The sequence below is a fragment of the Dasypus novemcinctus genome, unplaced genomic scaffold (genome assembly GCF_030445035.2).
Source record: "Dasypus novemcinctus isolate mDasNov1 unplaced genomic scaffold, mDasNov1.1.hap2 scaffold_119, whole genome shotgun sequence".
Classification (NCBI taxonomy): Eukaryota; Metazoa; Chordata; class Mammalia; order Cingulata; family Dasypodidae; genus Dasypus; species Dasypus novemcinctus.
In genome coordinates, this window is record NW_026688148.1 from 243510 (window position 1) to 266266 (window position 22757).

Below are 22757 nucleotides of genomic sequence, written 5' to 3' on the forward strand. Positions count from 1 at the left end.
AAAACTGAAGGAAAGCAGATAGCAACAAAATCTTTGCACACCCTGCTTAGTTCAAAGAAGTAAAGCAAACGTGCCAAGCTCATTCAAGTAGCTTTAAAGATTAAGCTGCTACAGACCCAGATTATGCTTGCATATAGAATAAAGGCTGGTTTTAGAGATAGGCCAAAAACAAAAAACTGAAGGAAAGCAGATAGCAGCAAAATCTCTGCACACCCTGCTTAGTTCACAGAAGTAGATCACAAGTGCCATGCTCTTTCACGGTGCTTTAAAGAGAAAGCTGCTACAGGCCCAGGTAATTCCTGCTTATAGAGAATGGGTTAGTTTCAGGGATAGGCCTACCAGGCACTAAAATTGAGTGAAAACAGATAGCAAGAAAATCTCTTCACATCTGGCTTAGTTCACAGAAATAAAGCGGACATGCCGTGGTCTTTCAGATAGGTTTAAAGGGTTAGTTGCCACTGTCCAGGTCATACTTGGGAATAGAGATAGCCTTCCTTTCAAGGATAGACAAAGCTGGCACTGAAAGTGAATGAAAGCAGAAAGCAGGGAACTCTCTGCACACCTTGCTTTTTTTGCAGAAGTAAAGCAAATGTACCACTGTCATACACCTAGGAATTTAGAGCAAGCTGATATTGACTCAGGACTTGAGAGAGCCTTTGTCTCTGGAAACAGTTTTCTCTCTGTGTGAAAACAGCATTCTGTTTAAGTAGCAGTGTAAGTGTGGGAAAAGACATAGCTGTTTACCAAATGTGTACCTAATGGACTAGTGTTTCAGCCCCAGCACTAAGTGGGAAGAGTGAGAAAATTCTGACTGTATATAAGAGACCAGAGAGAGCAGGCCAAAACCCATGTGGTATGAAATGAAAATGGTAAAACACATTCCATTTCACTGGGAAGGAGGATCCAGCAGAGGGCCTGATTGGAGGGGAAAACGCATTGCTGTCAAGGAGTACTGCATTTCCTACAGAAAGTAAGTTCAATTCTTGCATCTCATTGTGGTATCTCAGCCATATATGCTTGCATATAGAATAAAGGCTAGTTTTAGAGATAGGCCAAAAACCCAAAAACTGAAGGAAAGGAGATAGCAGCAAAATTTCTGCACACCCTGCTTGGTTCACAGAAGTATAGCATATTTGCCATGCTCATGCAATAGGTTTGAAGAGTAAGCTGCTAAAGCCCCAGATTATGCTTGCATATAGAATAAAGGCTAGTTTTAGAAATAGTCAAGTTAGCACAAAAACTGAAGGAAAGCAGATAGCAGCAAAATCTCTGCACACTCTGTTTAGTTCATGGAAGAAAAGCATATGTGCCATGCTCATTCAAATATCTTTAAAGAGACCCCAGGTTATGCTTGTCTATAGAATAAAGGCTAGTTTTAGAGATACACCAAAAACACAAAAGCTGAAGGAAAGGAGATAGCAGCATAATTTCTGCACAACCTGCTTCGTTCACAGAAGTAAAGTTAAGTGCGATGCTCATTTAGTAATAATAAAGAGTTAGCTGCTACAGCCCCAGGTTATGCTTGCATATAGAATAAAGGCTAGATTTAGAGATAGGCAAGTTAGAACAAAAACTGAAGGAAAGCAGATTGCCGCAAAATCTCTGCACACCCTGCTAGGTTCACAGAAGTAAAGCACATGTGCCATGCTTATTCAAGTAGGTTTAAAGCATAAGCTGCTACAGACCCAGTTTATGCTTGCATATAGAATAAAGGCTACTTTTAGAGATAGGGAAGTTAGCACAAAAACTGAAGGAAAGCAGATAGCAGCAAAATCTCTGCACAACCTCCTTACTTCACAGAAGTAAAGCACTTGTGCCATGCTCATTCAAGTAGGTTTAAAAAGTAAGCTGCTACAGCCCCACGTTATGCTTGCATATAGAATAAAGGCTAGTTTTACAGATAGGCCAAAAACACAATAACTGAAGAAAAGCTGATAGCAGCAAAATCTCTGCACACCCTGCTTAGTTCACAGAAGTAAAGCACATGTGCCATGCTCATTCAAGTTGGTTTAAAGAGTAAGCTGCTACAGCCCCAGGTTATGCTTGCATATAGAATAAAGGCTAGTTTTGGAGATAGGCAAGTTAGCACAAAAACTGAAGGAAAGCAGATAGCAGCAAAATCTCTGCACACCCTGATTAGTTATCAGAAGTAAAGCAAATGTGCCATGCTCATTTAAGTAGCTTCAAAGATTAAGCTGCTACAGCTCTAGGTTATGCTTGCCTATAGAATAAAGGCTAGATTTAGACATAGGCAAGTTAGCACAAAAACTGATGGAAAGTAGATAGCAGCAAAGTCTATGCACACCTTGCTTAGTTCACAGAAGTAAAGTACATGTGCCATGCTCATTCAAGTAGGTTTAAAGTGTAAGGTGCTACAGCCCTAGGCTATGCTTGCATATAGAATAAAGGCTGGTTTTAGAGATAGGCCAAAAACACAAAAACTGAAGGAAAGCAGATAGCAGCAAAATCTCTGCACACCCTGCTTAGTTCACATAAGTAGAGCACAAGTGCCATGCTCTTTCACGTACCTTTAAAGAGAAAGCTGCTACAGGCTCAGGTAATTCTTGCTTATAGAGAATGGGTTATTTTCAGGGATAGGCCTACCAGGCACTAAAATTGAGTGAAAGCAGATAGCAAGAAAATCTCTGCACATCTGGCTTAGTTCACAGAAATAAAGACGACATGCCATGGTCTTTCAACTAGGTTTAAAGGGTTAGTTGCTACTGTCCAGGTCATACTTGGGAATAGAGATAGCCTTACTTTCTGGGATAGACCAAGCTGGCACTGAAACTGAATGAAAGCAGATAGCAGGAATATCTCTACACACCTTGATTTCTTTGCAGAAGTAAAGCAGATGTGCCACCGTCATACACCTAGGAATTAAGAGCAAGCTGATATTGACTCAGGACTTGAGAGAGCCTTTGTCTCTGGAAACAGTTTTCTCTGTGTGTGAAAACAGCATTCTGTTTAAGTAGCAGTGTAAGTTGGTAAAAGCCTTAGCTGTTTACCAAATGTGTACCTAATGCACTAGTGTTTCGGCCCCAGCACTAAGTGGGAAGAGTGAGAAAATTGTGAGTGTAGATAAGAGCCCAGAGGGAGCAGGTCTAAAATCCCCTGTGGTATAGGATGAGAATGGTTAAACACATTACATTTCACTGGGAAGGAGGATCCAGCAGAAGGCCTGATTGCTTGGTGAAGAAAACGTTTTGCTGTCAAGGAGTACTGCATTTCCTATGAAGGGAATGTTCAATTCTTGCATCTCATTCTGGTATTTCAGCCATATATGCAAACATTGTGCCTGAGGAAAAACGCTCATGGAGAGCAAAGAGGTGTGTTTCCTTCAAAGTTCTTCAAGGTAAAACACAAGGAACTCGAGCCTAGAACTAAGTTTAAACAGTGGGCTAAGATTGAATTGCAGGTTCATGTTATGATAGGTTTATATAGGGTAGAGCGGTAAGGATTTGGAAAGGGGTATGCAAGTGGTTAAAGACAATCCTGGCACAAAAACTGAAGGAAAACAGATAGCAGGAAAATCTCTGCACACCCTGCTTAGTTCACAGAAGTAAAGCCCATGTGCCTTGGTCATTCAAGTAGGTTTAAAGTATAAGTTGCTTCATCCCCAGGTCATTCTGCAATATAGAAAAAGGGTTAGTTTTAGGGATAGGCAAAACTGGCACAAAAACTGAAGGAAAGCAGATAGCAAGAAAAATCTGCACACCCTGCTTAGTTCACAGAAGTAAAGCACATTTGCCATGCTCATTCAAGTATGTTTGAAGAGTAAGCTGCTACAGGCCCATGTCATGCTTGCATATAGAATAAAGGTGAGTTTTAGAGATAGGCAAAAGTAGCACAAAAACTGAAGGAAAGCAGATAGCAGGAAAATCTCTGCACACCCTGCTTAGTTAACAGAAGTAAAGCACATGTGCCATGCTCATTCAAGTAGGTTTAAAGAGTAAGCTGCTACAGGCCCAGGTCATTCTTGCATATAGAGAATGGGTTAGTTCCAGGGATAGGCCAAGCAGGCACTAAAAGTGAATGAAAGCAGATAGCAAGAAAATCTCTGCACATCTTGCTTATTTCCCAGAAGTAAAGCACATGTGCCATGGTCATTCAAGTAGGTTTAAAGAGTAAGCTGCTACAGCTCCAGGTCATTCTGCAATATAGAGAAAGTGTTAGTTTTAGTGATAGCAAAGCTGGCACAAAAACTGAAGCAAAGCAGATAGCAGCAAAATCTCTGCACATGCTGCTTAGTACACAGAAGTAAAGCATATGTGCCATGCTCATTCAAGTAGGTTTAAAGAGTAAGCTGTGACAGCCCCAGGTCATGCTTGCATAAGAATAAAGGTGAATTTTAGAGATAGGCCAAGGTAGCACAAAAACTGAAGGAAGCCAGATAGCAGCAAAATCTCTGCACACCCTGCTTAGTTCACAGAAGTAAAGCACACGTGCCATGCTCATTCAAGTAGGTTTAAAGAGACAGCTGATTCTGCCCCAGGTCTTGGGTGCAGTTAGGGTGCACTTTGTATTGTCTCCCTGGGTGAGGAATACTGACTTTGGGGTTCATTTTATGCTAGGTTTAGATAAGGTAGTGTGGCAGAGATATGGATAAGGCTATACTTGGGGATAGAGATAGGGGTAGTTTTAGGACTAGGCAAAGCTGGCACTAAATGTGAATGAAAGTAGATAGCAGGGAAATCTCTTCACACCTTGCTTAATTTGCAGAAGTAAGTCTTATGTTCCATGATTGTACAACCAGGATTAAAGAGCAAGCTAACATTGTCCCAGGACTTGGGTGAGGCATATCCTCTAGAAACGGTTTTATGTGTCCTGGTGAAAACAGGCTTCTGTTTTGGTATCAGGGTAAGTCGTGGAAACCCTTTGCAGTTTACCACATGTGTACCTTGTTTAGTTCCCAAAACTAATGCACTAGCGATTCGGTCCAAGCACTCAGAGGGAATAGTGAGATCGATGTGACTGTAGTTAAGAGCCCACAGGGTGCAGGCAAAAAATCCCATGTGGTATGTAAGGACAGCGTTAAAACACATTCCATTTCAATGGGAATGAGGATCCAGGAGAGTGACTGATTGCTTTGTATAGAAAACACCTTGCTGTCAAGGAGTACTGCATGCCTATGGAAAGTTAAATTCTTACACCTCATTCTGGTATCTCAGCCATATATACAGACATTGTGACAGAGATGGAAAGCCCATAGACAGCAAAGAGTTGCATTTCCTTAATAGTTAATAAAAGTAAAACACAAGAAACTCGATCATAGAACTCAGTTTAAAGAGTGGGCTAAGATTGACTTCGTGGTTTGGGTTATGCTAAGTTTAGACATGGTACAGCAAAAGGATATGTTATAGATATAATTGAGGATAGAGACAGGGTTAGTTTTAGAGACAGGCATAGCTGGCAATAAAAGTGAATGAAAGAATATAACAGGGAAATCTCTTCCAATGTTGCTTAGTTCACAGATGTAAAGTATATGTTCCACGGTCATACAACGAAGATTAATTAGCAAGCTAATATTCCTGCAGGTCTTCGGTGAGGCTCAGGTTCTATATACAGTTTCCTCTCTGGGTTAAGGCTTGGCTTCTGCTTAGGTCTCTGTGTAAATGTTGGAAAACCCTTATCAGTTTACCAAATGTGTACCTTGCTTTGACCCTTGCATTTTGGTTATATCATTATTTTTGAAGTGTGAGTTCAATATGATTGTGGATAAGAGCTTACACATAGCAGGCAAAAGTCCCATGTACTACCTAAAGGGCAATGTTAGCACACATTACATTTCAATGTGGATGAGGTTTCAGTATTGTGCCTGGTTCCTTTACTGAAAAATCACATTGCTGTTAATGAGACCTGTTTACTGCATTCTTATTGAAAGCCAGTCAATTATTTACTTCTCATTCTGGTATCTCAGTCATATATACACAAATTGTGTAAGTGAGGAAAATCCCATTGATTGCAAAGAATTGAGTACTGCATATTTCTGAAATGGAAACACAAGTTACTCTGCGACAGTTTGCTCGGTCGGTAGAGGTGGGGTCTGGCTGCGGACGAGGGGTCGGTCCAGCTCTGGACGAGGGGTCGGTCCCACTTGGGACGAGGGATCAGTCCCGCTTGGGACGAGGGGTCGGTCCGGCAGCAGACGAGGGGTCAGTCTCACAGGGGTTGCACGGTTCGGCTGACGGGGTCGCCCGGTGAAGCCGGCGACGAAGGGGTCGCCCGGAGAAGCAGGCGACGAAGGGGTCGCCCGGAGAAGCAGGTGACGAACTGGGGACAAGGGAGGCCAGGCCCTTGTCGGGGGCTCTCAGGACTGGAGGGCGCACGGCAAAAGAACTACCGTGGAGACAAGGTAAACACACAAGTCCACTTTACTGAGGGAGAGGCAACAGTTTTATAGGGGCTGGGGAAGGCTGATTGGTCGAAGCCACGCCCTGTTCTGATTGGTTGCCGGTGAAAGGTCAGTGGGTGGTACCGGATGGGGGAGGGGTGGTGGTTAGGGATTGGCTGTCGCTGTTGCTGGGGGAAGGGGCAGGTTTAGGGATTGGTGGCTGCTGTTGCTGGGGTGGAGGGCAGACTTGAGTTTCCCGCCCACGCCTGGCTGTTGCTGCTGTCCGGGGGAGGGAAAAGGGCAGACTGGATTTTTCCGCCCACGCCTGGCTGTTGCTGCTGTTGGGGGAGGGGAAAAGGGCAGAGTGGAATTTTCTGCCCTGCGCCTGTGCAGGGAGAAGGAAGAAGAAGGGTGCCACCCCACAAGGCATTGGGTGGCACCATCTGGGAAGAGGGGCGGCCGCGGAAGCATGGCTGCCGAGAAGGGGAGACCCGAGGGCACTCTGCGCCCATGCCGAGGTTCCTTCAGGGGTGGCAGTGAGTCCGACCAGCCACCCTATTATGGGGGCAGTGGCTTGGCCTGCCGCGGCTGCTCCCCCACCAGGCCAGCAAACCACACTTCAGCCCGAGGGGTGACCGCATTTCCCCCTTCTTTTCAAATAAGGACCAGGATGGCAGCAGCAACAAGTAGCTGAGGCCCAAGAGGCAGTAAGCAATGAGGGAAGCGGGGCTGAAGAGGGAGGTGAGTATGATGGGGATAAAAATGTACAATTTAGGGGGTGGTATCTTGCCGTTGCAAGCAAGGGTGGCCAATGTCCAATTCTTGTTGATCTCGGCTGCTATAAGATCCATCTGTTGTTAAAAGTCCAGGATGACAGCGCGTTGCAGGTAGTTGATCTCTCCTTGGCAGCGAAGACATTGTAGGAGAGGATTAATTTTTCCTGCCAGAGGCTTACTGTCCAATTAAAAGGCTGATGGCTGGGGTTGGTGAGTGCAATGGGGAGTGTGAGGAAAAGAAGGGTGATGGTTTTGGACAAGAGGAGGCTTGGTGAAGTCATTATGGGAGGAAGATAAGGAGTAAAGCATAAAAGAGGATAATAAACAGAAAGGCGATGGAGAGTAGAATTCGTTGGCCGAGGTTCCAATCTTCTGGGGCAGTAGTGGCTAGACAGATGGTGGAAAATATTATCAAGAAAGCAAAGGTTATGAGGAAGAAATAAAGTATTAAAGGCTGTGGGGAAAGTGAGAAGATCACTTAGAGGATAGGGTTGAGAATGGTATGTTTAAGACAGAAGCTTTGTGGTTTGTAGGAGACTGCTTTATAAACGAAGGAGAATGAGGGCAGTAAATATAGTAACGATAGATAGGAAGATGACCGTGAGGAGGAGTCTTTGTTTAAGGTTCCAATCGTCCGGCGCAACAGTGGCTAGGCCGATAGCGAGGGGTGTTGCTAAATAGACAATGGCTGCAAAGACAAAATCATCCTCTGTTTCCTTAAGAATAACTTTTCTTTAAATACTTAGTAGCATGCAATATTAGAAACCGTTTCCTAAAAGCAAGTTGGCAGGGGAGCTTGGTTGCTGTTAATCTTTCCTGTTATAAAATTACCTTTTATTATTATTATCATCAATTCAGTTTTATATATATATATTTAAGAATGACCTTTTGGAATTAGCCATTTAATACCTTAATGTAAACTATTGAAGATAAATTTTATCTTTACAGAACAGATTCCCTTACGTAAAGTTATCACAATACCTTTTACACTTGCCGCATGCAAATTAAATTTCAAGAGTTTATGAAAAATTAGCCATCTTACTTTAGGACAAAATACGTCTTTTTGCAAAACTTATTACATTTCCGTTAGCATTTTTACAAACTTTTAACCTTTTTAATATTCATATAAGTTTTACATTCTTTATATTATCCTGTGAAGAAAAGTTATTCATTTTAATCTAGGCAAGAACAACTTTTTATGAAGACGTACAGTTAATTTTGTTAATTAAGACTTACAATTTTTTTTAATTGTAGATATCTTATTAACATTTAAACTTATGTATTAATATAATAAACAAGTATTAATATAAGCACTTATTTAATTTTTGGCCATTTGAATAGAGCTCTTTTAAAGATTTCTAGTAATTTATATTTACCATCCGGAGGTATCACAATATATGTTGACATTGAACGGACAGACAAACACAGAACAATTACAACACATTAACAGAAATATATAATTTATTTACAGTTGACTCATAATTCTTACTTTCTTGGTATAGCTGCTTTTAAATCCTTTTTTATATAGCATATCATAGATTATACCCTTCAAGATTTCTTCTGGACTTCATGTTGCCTGTAATAAGCCAGGAGGGAATCTTTTACCTTCCTGCTCCACAGCAAAAGTGACCCTATCTATAAGGCAAGTATAGGTGTCCGGGTCCCAAAGCTGACACGTGGTAAGCCACAGATTAAAGGGGAGAAGAAGGTCCCAATATACTTGAAACTGTTTGAAAGAGATCTTACACCGGTGAGTGTCTAGGAGACCGGCGAGGGCCCGAACTTGTGGGGCTTGCTTAGCAGATAGGATGTTACCCATTTCTAATGGCCTTTTGGAGCTGATAAGAAAAGGGGCCCTTACCTTGAAAGCACGGCGATGGGAGCCGAGGTGCGTGGTGAGATGAGGGGTCGGAGCTGGTGGGGCTCCGACGGTGGTCGCAGGCCAAGAGAAGGCCCCGACGAGGGGAGGGCGGGATGACAAGCAGTGGAGCAAGGCAAAGGGGAGCAAGTGCAGAGGGGAGGAGGCAGAGGTGAAGGCAGGGGTGGAGGTGCTCAGGCACGCACTCCTGAGAGTTTTATTGGCACCTCTTAATCATAGCGGGTCGGTATAAGCACCCGACATGGAAGGAGAAAGCCATCCAGCGATTCTTCCAGACCGCCGTGGATCATATGAGGTCACCAAGGTTCAGGAGCAGCAATGCAGAGCAAAAAGATAGGGGTGAGAAGAGAGGAGAGTGGAGGGCTATGGTAGGGTTACTTCAGATGTGCAAGCGCTTGCTCCCGAGAAATCCAAGGCTCCTCTTAATCATAGCAGGTCGGTATAAGCCCCCTACATGGAAGGAGAAAGCCATCCAGCGATTCTCCCAGACCACCGTGGATCGTATGAGGTAGCCAAGGCTCAGGTAGCAGCAATGTTGCACGAGAGAAGTCTCAAGGTGAGAAGAGAGGAGGGCGTAGGGCTGTGGTAGGATTACTTCAGACGTGCAAGCACGCGCTCCCGAGAAATCCAAGGCTCCTCTTAATCATAGCGGGTCAGTATAAGCCCCCCGACATGGAAGGAGAAAGCCATCCAGCGATTCTCCCAGACCGCCGTGGATCGTATGAGGTAGCCAAGGCTCAGGTAGCAGCAATGTTGCACGAGAGAAGTCCCAAGGTGAGAAGAGAGGAGGGGGGGGCCGCCAGGTTATGGAGTGAGGCTGTGGTGGAGTTGCCTTGCCCCACGTTGGGCGCCAGCTGCGGCGGCTTGCTCTGTCGGTAGAGGTGGGGTCTGGCTGCGGACAAGGGGTCGGTCCAGCTCTGGACGAAGGGTCAGCAGACTTGAGGAAGCATGGCTGCCGAGAAGGGGAGACCCGAGGGCACTCTGCGCCCATGCCGAGCTTCCTTCAGGGGTGGCGGTGAGTCCGACCAGCCACCCTATTATGGGGGCAGTGGCTTGGCCTGCTGCGGCTGCTCCCCCGCCAGGCCAGCAAACCACACTTCAGCCCGAGGGGTGACCACATTACTCGATCATTGAACTAAGTTTAAAGAATATTGTAAGTGTAATTTTGAGTTCATGTCATGTTAGTGTCAGGAATATGGATATGAATATGCTTAGGAGTATAGATTGGCTTAGTCATAGGGCTAGCTTTGCTGGCAGTATAATTGAAAGAAAGCACATAGAAGGGAAATCTCTGCATATGCTTCGTTTTTAAAAAAAAAAAGATTTATTTATTTATTTAATTTTCCCCCCTCCCCTGGTTGTCTGTTCTTGGTGTCTATTTGCTGCGTCTTGTTTCTTTGTCCGCTTCTGTTGTCGTCAGCGGCACGGGAAGTGTGGGCAGCGCCATTCCTGGGCAGGCTGCTCTTTCTTTTCACACTGGGTGGCTCTCCTCACGGGCGCACTCCTTGCGCGTGGGGCTCCCTTACGCGGGGGACACCCTTGCGTGGCATGGCACTCCTTGCGCGCATCAGCGCTGTGCATGGCCAGCTCCACATGGGTCAAGGAGGCCCGGGGTTTGAACCGCGGACCTCCCATATGGTAGACGGATGCCCTAACCACTGGGCCAAAGTCCGTTTCCCTGCATATGCTTCTTAACTCACAGAAATAAAGTATATGTACCACTGTCATAGAACTAAGATAAAAGAGTGAGCTAATATTGTCCCAGGATGTGTGTTAGGCTTAGGTCTAAATCTAGCTAGGTTTCTTTCTAGGTGCAGATTTAGCTTCTGTAAAAGTGTCAGTGTAAGTGATAGAAAACCCTTAGCAGTTAACCAAATGTGTACATCCCTTCATTCCCAAACCTAATACCCTAGCAATTCGGTCCTAGCACTAAGTTTGAAGTGTGAGTTCAGTTTGATTGTAGCTAAGAGCCTACATGTAGCAGGCAAAAAATCTCATGTACTATGAAAAGGCAATGTGAAAATACATTTCAATGTGGTAGAGTTTCCAGTATATTGCCAGTTTCCTGCAAAGAGAAAACACACTGCTGTCAATCAGACATGTTTCCTGCATTCCTATTGAAAATAAGTTAATTACATGCAACTCATTGTGATATCTCAGTTATATAAATGCAAGTTGTATAAGTGAGGAAAAGCCCATGGATGGCAAAGTGAATACTGCATAGTTCTCAAAAGTAAAGCATAGGGTACTTGAGCATAGAACTAAGTTTAGAGTGTGCTAAGCTTGACTTTAGAGTTCCTGTTATGGTAGGCTTAGTTATGGGTTAGGGGCAGGGATATGCATATGGATATGCTTAGGGATAGAGATAGTTAGTTTTAGGTATAGGCTTAGCTGGTACTATAAGTGAATGAAAACACATAGCAGGGACATCTCTGCATATGCTGCTTAGCTCACAGAAATAAAGCACATGTACAATTGTCATTGAACTAAGATTAAAGAGTGAGGTCTATAGACCCAATTCTTGGATGAAGCCTACAGTCCAGATCTTGTTTTTTCTTTAGTTGAAGAATAGACTTTTCTTTAGGTGTCAGTGTCAGTGAGAGGAAACCCTTAGCAGTTAACCCAATGTGTACCCTGCTTAGTTCCCAAAACTATGGCCCTTGCAATTCAGTCCTTGCGTAAGTTTGAAGAGTGACTTCAGTATGATTGTAGTTTTTTATTTATTTTTTTATTATTGATTCTGTAAAAATATTACATTAAAAAATATATGAGGACCCATTCAACCCCACCACCACCACCCCACCACTCCCCCCCCCCCCAGCAACACTCATTCCCATCATCATGACACATCCATTGCATTTGGTAAGTACATCTCTGGGCACCTCTGCACCTCATGGTCAATGGTCCACATCATGGCCCATACTCTTCCCCATTCCATCCAGTGGGCCCTGTGAGGATTTACAATGTCTGGTGATCCAGGGCAGCTCCAAGTCCCAAAGACGCCTCCACATCTCGTCTCTTCCTGCCATTCCCCATACCCATATCAGCCACCATGTCCACTTTTCCCACTCCAATGCCACCTTTTCTCTGTGGACATTGGATTGGTTGTGTCCATTGCACCTCTATGTCAAGAGGAGGCTCAGATTCCACATGGATACTGGATGCAATCCTCCCGCTTTCAGTTGTAGGCACTCTAGGGTCCATGGTGTGGTGGTTGTCCTTCTTCAACTCCATCTTAGCTGAGTGAGATGAGTCCAATAAATCAGATTGTAGGTGCTGGAGTCTGTTGAGGCTCAGGGTCTGGCTATCACATTGTCAGTCCAGGGATTCAGATCCACTAAATATATCTTAAACCCCCAACACCAACTACAACTCCAGCACAGTAAAGAGCCTACACACAGCAGGCAAAACAAAACAAAACCCATGTACTTCAAAAAGGGTAATGTTTTTTTTTCAAGTTTTTAGGTTTTTATTCAAGTGTATTTTTAAATTCTTAATTATTCTTTATATTTTCAATTATTAAATGTACAAAATAAAGTTTAAAAAAATAAAGTTTTCAGGACTTGACCATGTTGTCACATGTCAATATTTCATTCCCTCTTAAGGTTGAGTAAAACAATTGTATGGGAATACCACATTTCACATATCCATTCACATGTTGATGGCCACTTGGGTTGAGTCCAAGTTTTGGCAATAATGAATAATACCGCTATGAACACTGGTGTGCATAAATGTGTTCCTGTCCCTACTTTTCTTCTTCTGGGCATATGCCAGAAGTGAGAACGATGATCCTATGGCAACTGTACAGTTATCTTCCTTAGGAACTGCAACACCATCCTCCACAGAGGCTGCTCCATTTCTACAATCCCACCAGCAGGTATGATGGTTACCTTTCCATCATATCCTCCCCAGTACTCGTAGTTTTCTGATTTATTTTCTATTTTTTAAATCATTGTACTTTGTTTTGGTTTTCTGTTTTTTGATAGTACAACACTAATAGGTATAAGATGGTATCTCACTGTACTCTTGATTAGCATTTCCCTAATAGCTAATGATGTAGAGCATCTTTTCATGTGCTTTTTAGCCATTTGTATGTATCTCCTCTTTGGAAAACTGTCTATTCAAATCTCTTGCCCATTTTTAAAAAACAGGTTGCCTTTTAATTTTTTTTTGTTGTTGTTGTTGACACACATTACTTTTGAATGTGGATGAGGTTCCAGTATCATGCCTGGTTACTTTAGAGAGAAGGCATATTGCTGTCAATGAGACATGTTTACTGCATTCCTATTGAAAGTCTGTTAATTACATCTCATTCTGGTATCTCAGTCATATATACACAAGTTGTGTAAGTGAGGAAAAGCCCATAGGTGGCAAAGAAGTGTGTGTACTGCATAGTTCTGAAAAGTAAAGCACAAATTACTCGAGCATAGAACTAAGATTAAAGAATGAAGTAAGACTGATTTTGAGATTCTGTTATGCTAAGGTCAGGGATATGGATATGGATATGCTTAGGGGTATAGATTGGATTAGTGGTAGGGATAGGCTTAGCTGGCACTATAATTGAAAGAAAGCACATAGCAGGGAATTCTCTGCATATGCTACTTAGTTCACAGAAGTAAGGCATATGTACCATCATCATAGAACTAAGATTAAAGAGTGAGCTAATATTGCCCCTGGACGTGGGTTAGGCTTAGTGTCTAGATCCTGTTTGGTTTCTTTCTAGGTGCAGATTAAGCTTCTGTCTAGGTGTCAGTGTAAGTAATAGAAAACCCTTAGTAGTTAACCAAATGTGTACCTAACTTAGTTCCTGAACCTAATGCCCAGTGATTTGCTCCTAGCACTAAGTTGGAAGAGTGAGTTCAATAGGATTGTCATTAAGAACCCACACAGAGCAGGCAAAAAACCCATGTATTATGAAAAGGACCATGTGAAAACACATTATATTTCAATGGGGATGATGTTCAAGTATTGTGCCAGATTGCTTCAAAGAGAAAATGCATTGCTGTCAATGAGACATGTTTCTTGCATTCTTATTGAAGGTAAGTTAATCACTTACAACTCATTCTGGTACCTCAGTCATGCATATATATACACACACAAACTGTGTAAGTGTGGAAAAGCCCACACAAGGCAAAGAAGTCTGTGTGCTGAATTTTTCACAAAAGTAAAGCACAAGTTACTCAAGGATTGAACCAAGTTTAAAGAGTGAGCTAAGATTGACTATTGAGTTCATGTTATGATAGGCTTAGTTATGGGTTAGTGGCAGGGATATGGATGTGGATATGCTTAGGGATAGTGATAGGGTCAATTTTAGGGATAGGTTTAGCTGGCACTATAAGTGAAAGAAAGCACGTAGCAGGGAAATCTCTGCATACTCTCCTTTGTTCAAAGAAGGAAAGCATATGTACCACTGTCATACAACTAAGATAAAAGATCCAGCTAATATTGTCCCAGGACTTGGGTTGGGCTTAGCTTCCAGATCCTGTTGGGTTTCTCTCTAGGTGAAAAATAGTCTTCTGTTTAGGTGTTAGTGGAAGTGATAGAAAACCCTTAGCAGGGAAGTGGACTTGGCCCAGTGGATAGGGCATCTGTCCACTACACGGGAGGTCCACAGTTCAAACCCTGGACCTCCTTGACCTATGTGGAGCTGGCCCACATGCAGTGTTGATGTGTGCAAAAAGTGTCATGCCATGCAAGGGTGCCCCCACATAGGGGAGCCCCATGCACAAGGAGTGAACCCCATAAGGAGAGCCACCCAGCATGAAAGTTCAGCCTGCCCAGGAATGGCACTGCACACACTGAGAGCTGATGCAGCAAGATGATGCAACAACAACAAAAAAAGAGACACAAGATTCCCATGCTGCTGACAACAAAAGAAGTGGACAAAAGAAGAACATGCAGCAAATGGACACAGAGAACAGACAACTGGGGTTGTGGGGGAAGGGGAGAGAAATAAATTTAAAAAGTAAATCTTTAAAAAAAAAAAAAAACCTTAGCAGTTAACCAAATGTGTACCGTGCTTGGTTCCCGAAACTAATGCCCTTGTGATTCAGCCTTAGCATGAAATTTGAAGAGTGCATTCAGTAGGGTTGCAGTTAAGAGCCTACACATAGTAGGCAAAAAACCCCCATGTATTGTGGAAAGGACATTGTGAAAACACATTACATTTCAATGTGGACCAGGTTCAAGTACCATGCCAGATTGCCTCAAAGTGTAAACGCATTGCTGTCAATGAGACATGTTTAGTGCATTCCTATTGAAAGTAAGTTCATTGCTTACAACTCATTCTGGTATCTCAATCATATATACACAAGTTGCATAAGTGAGGAAAAGCCCTTAGACAGCAAAGAAATCTGTGTGCTGCATAGTTCTCAAAAGTAAAGCACAAGTTACTCAAGCTTAGAGCTAAGATAAATGAGTGAGGTGAGATTGACTTTTGAGTTCATGGTATGCTAGGCTTTGGTATCGGTTAGGGGCAGTGATATGGATATGGATATGTTTAGGGATAGAGATAGGGTTAGTTTTAGAGATAGGCTTAGCTGGCACTATAAGTTTAAGAAAGCACATAGCAGGGAAATCTGTGCATATGCTGCTTAGTTCACAGAAGTAAGCATATGTACTGTTGTCATATAACTAAGATTAAAGAGCCAGCTAATATTGCCACAGGACTTGTGTTAGGATTAGGGACCTGATCCTGTTAGGATTCTCTCTGATTAGATTTCTCTGCAGGTGAAGTATAGGTTTCTATTTAGGTGTCAGTGTAAGTGATAGAAAACCCTTGGCAGTTAACCAAAGGTGTACCTTGATTAGTTCCTGAAACTAATGCCCTTGTCATTCAGTCCTAGCACTAAGTTTGAAGAGTGAATTCAATAGGATTACAGTCAAGAGCCTATACATAGCAGGCAAAAAAAAAAACCCATGTATTATGAAAAGGACAATGTGAAAACACATTACATTTCAATGTAGATGAATTTCAAGTATTCTGCCAGATTGCTTCAAAGAGAAAACACATTGCTGTCAATGAGACATGTTTACTCCATTCCTATTGAAAGTAAGTTAATCACTTATAACTCATTCTGGTATTTCAGTCATATATACACAAGTTGTGTAATTGAGGAAAAGCCCATAGACAGCAAAGTAGTGCGTGTACTGCATAGTTGTCAAAAGTAAAGCACAAGTTACTCGAGCATAGAACTAAGTTTAAAGAGATTGCTATGATTGGCTTTTGAGTTTGTGTTATGCTAGGCTTTTGTATGGGTTAGGGGCAGTGATATGGATATGGATATGTTTAGGGATAGAGATTGGGTTAGTTTTAGAGATAGGCTTAACTGGCAGTATAAGTGAAAGAAAGCACATAACAGGGAAATCTCTCCACATGCTGCTTTACAGAAGTAAAGCATATGTACTATTCTCAAATAACTAAGATTAAAGAGCCAGCTAATATTGCCCCGGGATTTGGGTTAGGCTTAGGGTCCAGATTCTGTTAGGTTTCTCTCTAGATGAAGAATGGACTTCGTTTTAGGTGTCAGTGTGAGAGAAAATCCTTAGGAGTTAACCAAATGTGTACCATGCTTAGTTCCCAAAAGCAATGCCCTTGTGATTCAGTCCTAGAACTAAGTTTTAAGAGTGAGTTCAATAGAATTTTAGTTAAGATCCTACACCTAACAGGCAAAAAACCCTGTGTATTACAAAAAGACAATGTGAAAACACATTACATTCAATGTGGATGATGTTCAAGTGTCATTCCAGATTACTTCAAAGAGAAAATGCATTGCTGTCAATGAGACATGTTTCCTGCATTCCTATTGAAAATAAATTATTTACTTACAACTCATTCTGGTATCTCAGTCATATATACACAAGTTTTGTAAGTGAGTAAATGCACATAGATGGCAAAGAAGTGTGAGTACTGCATGGTTCTCAAAAGTAAGTTGTAAGTAACGAGCATAGAACTAAACTTAATGAGTGAGCTGTCTTTGACTTTTATCATTGACTTTTGAGCTCGTGTTATGCTGTGCTTAACACAGCACATATCTGTGCTTAACACAGATAGGGATATGGATATGTATATGCTTAGGGATAGTTTTATGGAGAGGGTTAGCTGGCACTGTAAGTGAAAGAAAGCACATAGCAGACAAATATGTGCATCTCCTGTTTAGTTCACAGAAGTAAAGCATTTGTACATTGTCATAGAACTAAGCTTAAAGTGTGAGATAATATTGACCACAAGGATTGTGTTAGGCTTAGGGTTTTTGTTCTGGTCAGGTTTCTCTCTATGTGAAGAATAGGCTTCTGTTTAAGTTTTAGTGTAAGTGATAGAAAGCCCTTATCTGTTAATGAAATGTGTACGTATCTTAATTCACAAAACTAATGCACATGCTAGTTTCTCTCATAGCTAATGATGGTGAGCATCTGTGTAAGTGCTTTTCAGTCGTTTGTATGTGTTCTTGGCAGCTTTGTTTATTCAAACCCTTTTCCCATTTATGGCTGTGGCTGTTTGTGATTTCGTGGAGTTACAGTCGTTCTCTTCATGGCCTGTACATTACGCTCTTAGCAGAAATAGGGTCTCCGAATACCTTCTTTCCCTCTTCAGTTTTCTTTTTCTACTTTATTGGAAAAGTAGTGTAGAAGTAACTTGTCATTAGGTAGAGATGAGGGTTCACGATTGGGGCTTAGGTCCTTTTTCTGGGCTAGGGCTTTCGTTTCAGAATAGAGCCACCTTCTGGCTCTGCAGTCACCACGAGCTTGCCTAAGAGGGTCCAGGTTGTGGGAGGAGCTGACAGTGAAGGTGTGGCGGGGTGTTGGGGAAGAGTGGGGTTGCAGACTTCTCCATGTCCTCTTGCTGGGCACAGCATGGATGCCATGCTCAGGATGGAGTGCTCCCACACAGTGCTTTTCATCGGAGAGCTCTTCCCCTCCTGGCGGAAGGCATGGCCTTTTGGGAAGTGCGCTAGGCCTTTGTGTGGCTTCAGCTGGCAATCTGCCGATGAGGCCCCCGGAAACTTCTGTCACACTTCGAAAGCCATGACCTTCCAGCCAGGTGGATTTTCCCATGCGATGTAGCCCAGTCCCCTTTTCCGTGGCCCTCAGCTGAGGGCATATGATGCCACCTGACATTTTCTAATGTTCACGTTGACTGATGGAAAATGCTCCAGTCTGGCTTGTTCTTCCCCAGGCTGGGCTGAAGGCCTTGTAGGGATTCCAGTTGCTGCTCCTTGGTTTTATGAACACCTCGGAACAAGGTCAAATCCTCTCAGTGCCTCAGGCTCCTAGCAACATGCCCAGAGCCTGGGGCAAGACATCCAGGTTTGCTTTTGGGGAATTCCTGGGGTTGCTGGGTAGATTGCCTTTTGCAAGTTGTTAAAGTCCTGATCCAGTCACCTGGACCAGGCCCAGGGAACAGAAGGGGCAGGTGGAGGCCTTTCCAGGCATGGGCCTATGCTCCCTTTTCAGTGTGCCCTTGGGAAATGGCAGCAGCCCTTGGCAGGCAGGGAGGTGTAGCTAGGAGGGCCTCCTGGTCGCCAGATGCTCCTGACCCAGAAAACGGTGTCCTCACAGTTTCCCTCCTGCAGATAGATGAAATGGCTCACTTCAGCACCTGGCATCTCAGTGAAGCTGCTGTGAGAGGGGAATGGGCCAGGGGTCACATAGACTCTGCATGTAGGAGGTTGTCGGCAGGGTGACAGTGCTCAGTGGACTTTCCCAGGCCTCTGGGCTGTAGCAGACCCTGCAGAAGGTGGTGAGGAGGCCTTGCCCCCTTGGCTGTCCAGGCTTGGAGGAGATTCCTCCTCAGCAGCACACCCCTGGCTGGGTCAGTCTAGGGCAGGTGGTCCTGCACCGTGTTGGTGAGGCCCTCCTGGGCTGCTCCCACCTCTTTGCAGGCAGCGACTCTTCTTCAGCCTCTTCTCACTACTTCCCCTCTGTCTGTGCAGGCCTCCCTTGTTCTAAGGGCTGTTGGCAAGGACAGCCAGCCTGAAGTGGTCACAGCACATATGGGCTTGGTTGGAGCCCATCGGAAGGCCTGGCACTTGGGGCCAAAGGGCTGAGCAGTGAGGAGCACAGGTCATCCAGCTGCTGACCTGCTGGGAGTTGGTAACCACGGAGTCTTCGTGGGCTGAGGGACGGGATGACTGCTGTGCCAAAGGGAGAGAGAGGTTTAGTGCCCAGTGGCTGCAGGTACTGGTGGTGCTTGCGGCCTCGGGGAATTATGGGAAGCCACTGTCATGCTGCCCTGCTGCCCTGAGTGCTGAAGGGCTGACTGGGACAGAGCTGCCCCCATTTCTCTGGCAGTATCTGCCCTGAGGCCCAGGTCAGCCCAAGGTGTGCCCTGAGGTCTCCCACCTCACAGGGTGGAGCCTCCACACCTCTCCTCAACCTTATTGTTCTCCTTAGCCCCAGGCTGCTCTGGCCTGTCTGAGGGAGAGGGTTGGAGGTTTGGTGCCCTGAGGAGGCAGGTTCAAGGAACACTGGGACATGGAGGCAGGTGGGCAGCAGTGGTGCCAAGTGAACAGTTGGGAAGGTGGGGCTGGCAGTCACCACCGTGTGGCTCACCCACCGAGGCTGAGGGACTCGGCTGATGGGGAGAGACAGAGCTCCCCTGGTTTCCCTGGCCATGACCACCTGAGCATGCATAACTTAATGCAAGGCAGGGCCCTCCAGCCTCCCTGCTTTATCAGTCAGAGCTCCATCCCTGACACCTCACATTCAGCATCTCCGTGCTTTCTCTCTGGCTGCTTTCCTACCTTCGAATATACTCAGGATCCTGCCGCGTCCACCTGGGTCCAAGCCTCAGCTCTTTTTAGGTTATGCCATCCTTTGAGTAGATGGCACACGGTGCCGAGTATTCAAATGTCAGCATTTTCAAAAAATATGATTTTGCCAGCAGGTACTACGTGAAATTAAAACATGAACCACAACATTTTTATTGACAAAAACTCAGATCTAATCATGAGAGCTGAGTATAATCCTTTGTATGACTGGGCTTATAATGGCAGGAGTGGATACCCCCCATTGCACCTGAGCAAGCGTCTGAGTCAGTGTTCTTTATCTGCAAATTGCTTGCAAATATGCATCACCTAATGCTGGTTTGTTGCCTCAGAGGGCCAAATGGTCCTTTGTTTTAGTGCTCAATAAGCTTGTATTAATATATATCTTCCACATCTTAGATAAGCTTTTAGCATAGACTTCAAACTTTCCTGGTAAGCTTTTAGCACATAATGTTTTCATTTTCCCTGTATATTTAAAGTTTGTAGAGGTTGTATTGCTAAAATGTTTTTTGGACTACAGTTGTCAGTGTTTCCAAGGGTAGGGCTGCAGTTTTCATTGTCCCAAACCCATAGCTCAAGACACATACAACAGAGATTATATGTGAAGACATGAATAGACCCCCCCATCCATAGCCTACATCAGTATGAGTAAAAAGTTCATGTAAATACTTAAAGAGTGTATAGAATTCCTGCAAATTTAATAGTGTTTTACCATATTAGATAAAATTATAATGTGTTATTCATCATTTTAATTATTATTAAAAATAGTATGTGTCACCAAACAACCTCTTATCATAAATTAAATAATACCACTGCTGTATGCCACAGCCCCAAATATTGTTAGTTTGTTGAAGAAATTAATATCCACTTATATTATTACTTTTTAAAAAAACTTACTAATATCTTCTTAGGGAAATCAAGTCAGCCCACATTCTCCTATCTGCAGAAAAGTCAACAATGGTCTTTTGCAGTGCCTCCCCAAGGCTGTGTGCATAGCTCAACCATCTGTCCTGGCCTGGTGGCAAAAAAACCTGAGAAGAGGCAAAGTGGTTCCACCAAAAAAGTGAACATCATGAGTACCAAACCTTATGGTGCCTAGCCCAGCAGTTCCTGTTGCCTGTTACCTACCAATAACTCATAAACATAATCCATGAGTGTTCTTCATGCTCACTTCAGTGACTATGACATTGGTTCCCTCCTGGTCTTGAAAGGGATGAGCCCTCAGCAGCATGCTACAAACCCTCTGGGGAATAATACAACAAGAAACCACCCAAGCTATATTCAGTACTATGCAAAAACAAAGAGGGGGAAATATGTAGTTATGGTTGGAGGTTAAAATACTTCATTGAGAACTGTGGCGATTGGTAGCTGCCACACATCATATTATTCTCATTACAGATCCTGGAACTGCAAACTAGCAGTTTGAGCCTACTTACAGACTTCAGGCCTGTGTGCCTCCTTGTCATTAGTGTAATTGCCCCAGCCAGTGGGGCATGGGATGGGGGCTCATGGTTGCGTGGAGGAGAATGGTGAGACAGGAGACGCGAGGAATGACAGCGAGACAGGGTGAGGATCAAGCTGTAAAATTTTATTGTGAGAACAAAGCATTTATACTCTTGGGGAGGGGAGGGGTGGAGGGTGAGGGGATAGGGGCTAGGGATTGGTAGCTGCTGTTGCTAGGGTGGAGGGAAGACTTTAGTTTCGCACCTTGCTCCTGCTGTACTGCCTTATCAGCCCGGGCAGTGGTGGGAAACGGAGAACAAAGGAGTGGGGAGGAAGAATACGGAAGTGGGCTCCGCTCTGGCGGCCATGTTACTGGCATTGCTGAACTCAGTGTATACTCGTATTGACCACTCCCAACATCTCCTCCCTTTTTCTTTTATTTGCACTGTTTTTCTCGTATGGCTAGCTGAGGGAAGTAGAGGCCTCATTTCCCTGATGTAGACGGCTCTGGTTTTCAGGAAAGGGGCCTTATTGAGTGCGCAGCAAAGGCAAATGAGGGGGGACTGTGCCTGTCTTAGGTCGGAACCACACCCGATGAGCCATTTCAGCTCACTCCCACACGTGACCAGTCTTACCCGTCATCAGGAGGCATGGCAGCAAAAGGCCATGTCCCTGTCTTAGGTTGACTGTTAGGTCGGTTCAGTTGCCCGTCATTGGCTAGCCACCCCAGCTCCCTGAGCAGTGAGAATGCTATCGACGTATCCCGCCTGTCTATGCAGGCCGAATGTGGTCAAAGCACCCTGCCTAGTGGCCTTTGCGAACAGAGCGGACCCCTGTATCAATGAGGCGTGCTTCTCAGAGAACAGCTAGGTTGTGCTTACCTCTGTCTCCTGCAGTGCTGTGCCTTGCACCCAGCAGCTTATTGGCGGGGGGAGTTGATATCATAGGGGAGGCAGTCTGGATGGTCCATAGATATACCCGGATCAGCAAGGTGGAGCTGGTGGTAATGCACCTGAATGGGCCTGCCAAGAGCGGAGTCGATTTGGTCTTTGACTAGCTGGAAAATTCTTTTTATTACCCAAGGTCCGAAAGACAGTATGAGAAGTATGGTTATTAATGGGCCTAGTATGGGGAGGATGTAAGGAAGGATTCCATTAAATCCCCAGGAGAAGTTTCCCTGGGCTTCCCTCTCTCTTTTATGCTTTGCTAGTCCCTCTCTGACCTGGGCCATATCATCTCTAATAAGGCCAGAGTGGTTAACATAAAAGCAGCATTCTTCTCCTAGGGCTGCGCAAAGTCCCCCTTCTTTAAGGAAGAGGAGGTCTAAGCCTCTGCGATTTTGGAGGATGACTTCGGATAATGAGTTTAGGGAGTTTTCTAAATGGGAAATGGAGCTTTCGAGGCGGGCTATGTCTTCATTGATGGCTCTCCTGATAGAGGAAAAAGATGTTTGTTGCGTAGTGAGAGCTGCAATTCCAGTGCCGGCTCCTGCAAGACCTAGAAGTGAAGCAATTGTAATGACGGTGATAATTTCTCTCTTCTGTACGTAGGTTGGTAGA